Below are 3,735 nucleotides of genomic sequence, written 5' to 3' on the forward strand. Positions count from 1 at the left end.
ATATATATACATATACATACATGTGCATATGTATGTTGTATATATAAATATATACACATATATATATGCATACTATATTGTACTGTATATATTATGTATACATACATACACATACATTTACACTTGTATATGAATACCACTTTGATATTTAAACACGTCTGTTTGTGTTATATCTAAAAGATTAATATTATAGCGCTGTCTATTTCCAGTCTTGGGTTAATTAGTTATCAAATTAATGCCCAAATGAATTAATCCATCAGAAAGTATGTGGCTTTGTATAAAGATCTGTATACAGTTCACTCGCTCATCTTGTTCACTCTGCGAACGTATGGTTGAATGCGATGTAAAACATACAACTATACTCAACACTGTTCACATATAGATACATACGGCCTGACATACATAATTATACATACATAGAATCATACATACATGGTGGCTGTAAAATCGTCGATGGGTATGAATATCACTGGCAAATTATCTTATTCCTGGATGTTAAAGACAATAGCTCCAGCGATGCCTGTGCCGAAAGTCAATAACAGTTTGTACAACTCCGTTAAGACTGTCACCCACAAAGCCAAGGAGTCCAGATACAAACAAAAGCAAGGTTTCTGGTTTTGCAATGAGGCGGTGGTTATTTTAGAACGTCCTACTCCTAGACTGAAATCCAATCAAAGATTAGGAGTCTTTCAACCTTGCTGTTTGGTGACCCTTGACTTTACTGCGTTTAGACGTCCTATGACAGCTTTTGTTTTTATCGTTTAGGATGTCCAACTAAAACAATTCCTTCAAGGCAAGTTTTGTAAGGTTACTGGTTCACATACAAACATAACATGAACAGCAATCGACGTACAGGCTTGAACCGTATGAAACATGTCTGTGAAGTCTTTCACAATGATGCCGACCACACCAAACCTTAATCGGTGTTTTTTTTTAATTCCTTTAGTTCCTGGTGTTTTAAATAAGGGAAACCCCAGCTATTTACCAAACAGCTTTATGCTAAGTGGGTTGGGTAAAAACAATTCCCACTCCGTTGAGTTTCACTAATACGATCATGGTATACAGTTGCTCATTCCATTGAACCAAAAACACAGTAAATCCAAGCAGAGGTCCCTATAGCATCGACTAACAACCCTTTTGGCACCAATGTACACTTTTTCTCTCATAATTAGAAACAATTTAGAACAAAAAACAGGCAGACGCTTTGGAGAGTTTGAAAGATGCCTCGTGATATAGCTTCCGGTATTTTACGTTCTGAGTTCAAATCCTGCCGAGTACAAATGTGTCTAGAGGATTTTGCAATCAACTAAGCTCCATGTGAAGGCGCATGGCTCAGTGGTTAGAGCGTCGAGCTTACGATCGTGAGGTTGTGAGTTCGATTCCCGGACCGGGTTGCGTGTTGTGTTCTTCAGCAAGACACTTTATTTCTCGCTGCTCCATTTCATTGAACTGTAGAAATGAGTTGCTGTGTCACTGGTGCCGAGCTGTATCGGCCCCTTTGTCTTTCCCTTGGATAACATCAGTGGTGTGGAGAGGGGAGGTTTGTATACATGGGCGACTGCTGGCCTCCACAAACAACCTTGCCTGAACTTGTGCCTCGGACAGTAACTTTCTAGGTGAAATTCCATGATCATTCATGACCAAAGGGGTGGGGGTCTCCTCCTCTAACCTTCTCCCCTCGAAATTGCTGACCTTTGACCTACATCAGAAAGAATTTCTTCTTCAGAAGATTTGCAGAAACATTAGAAGGATACAGAAATTATGATTTGCAGTACTTCATTTGACTCGGCTGGGATTTGAACTTAGAAATGTAAAGTAACAGAACAAGTTCCACAAATCATTGTATCCGATAATCTAAAAATCGAAATGAACTAATATTAGAAACCATTTCTTATACAAATAATTAACCTTGTCTGGTTGTCATTTTTCTATGTAAGTACTGATAACTTATTTGTGAAAATAATATTTATCGATTGGCTGACTACTTCTCTTTATAGTTTGAATGAAGTGTTACGTCTCTGCATGGCTTGAAGAGTAAAGACAACAAATAGATGCACGTTAGGTTCACCGTGAATGTAGAGGAGCTGGTATTTATGAAAGCAAAGTCAACGAAATACCCTCACGGATGAATGCTGTTCATGGCAGGTTTCATTTTAGCCCAAGATCCGTCTAGAGATTGACCAAACCAATGATCTATAATAGTCTAACCTAGAACCTCACGTCTTTTGTTCGGTTATATTATACTCAGAGCCACGTCCTCTAAAGTGTACTCTTATTTAAGACAGTAGAATGCGATATGAAGAATATTTCACTGCTGTAGCTATCACATAGAGGTAGTTTTTATAGCTATATAAATAGAGCTATTGGAAAGAGAGCAAAATAAGCTAGTCATAGACATGATTATGTTAACATTAACATTTTGTAAAACAAAATCAATATATGACAGCCTCCCATATACTCGCTATCAAAGTTGTTTATACTATTTCTTAGAAATCTAAAAGAAAAACGAATATTATTCATTATAAATTGACGTGTTTATTGATAACTGACGCACACAGAGGTTATATATAGAATAACAGAGTAGTTGGTAGAAGTATATAGTTTATTAAAAATGTCGCTTTGGATTGCTTTCATGTTATTCCTGTTTAAACTATAAATACACTTGAAATAATAAGAGAAACTAATGTCAGGATATCTTGTCATGTCTGCAACGAACATCCAAACAAAATCTTATCAAAATACAGAGACACACACAACACAGAAATGCGCATTTATAAACACATTGCACACACACACACATTTCTTGAATAGTAGTATACTATTAAAGTTTAAAAAGTGTATACGGAAGTGTGTTTAAATGTTTATAAGAAGTGTATTGGCTCGTGTGAATTTTAATAATAATAAACTGAGTTGTTCTGTATCAGTGATACGAAGGAAATGTGGTTTATATTTACTGAATGCTATTCCATTGTAAGACTTATTCAGTATGACAAGATGGCGGTCGGCTGGTGGAGTGGCTACAACGCTGAACAGAGTCCGTCGCTGTTTTTGTTCTGAATGTCTGTGTTTTGAGTTCCAGATGAACACAACAATGGCTTTCTTACATTTGGTGATGACATAAGTGAAAATCCATAGCGATGGATTTGTGTAATCGTTAGTGTGTCGGATTATATGCTTTACGATATCTATTTCGGCTCATTCCGGTCTGAGAGCAACGCCTGCACCGACACTATTGTCGAATTATATCGACCCATATCATAATCGATCTTACAGTTGGACAACATCCGTCACGAAAAGGGAGCTTTTCAAGCACGGGCACAAACCAGTCTGTTACATAAAGAAAAATCGTTATCAGGGCCTGCGTATCTAAACAGAAACAACGAATGTAGACAAATGGTCAACCATGAACGATGCTCTTAGATATCATAAAAGTTCTTTTTAGATTGTCAGTATTTTCTAAACTGTATTTAAGTATTTTCCTGCTCTTATTAATTAGACACTCGTTCTAATAATTCTTTTATTCTTTTATTCTTTACTTGTTTCAGTCATTTGACTGTGGCCATGCTGGAGCACCGCCTTTAGTCGAGCAAATCGGCCCCAGGACTTATTCTTTGTAAACCTAGTACTTATTCTATCAGTCGCTTTTGCCGAACTGCTAAATTACGGGGACGTAAACACACTAACATTGGTTGTCAAGCAATGGTGGGGGACAAACACAGACACACAAATATATAT

Source organism: Octopus bimaculoides, chromosome 7, assembly GCF_001194135.2.
Source record: "Octopus bimaculoides isolate UCB-OBI-ISO-001 chromosome 7, ASM119413v2, whole genome shotgun sequence".
Lineage (NCBI taxonomy): Eukaryota > Metazoa > Mollusca > Cephalopoda > Octopoda > Octopodidae > Octopus > Octopus bimaculoides.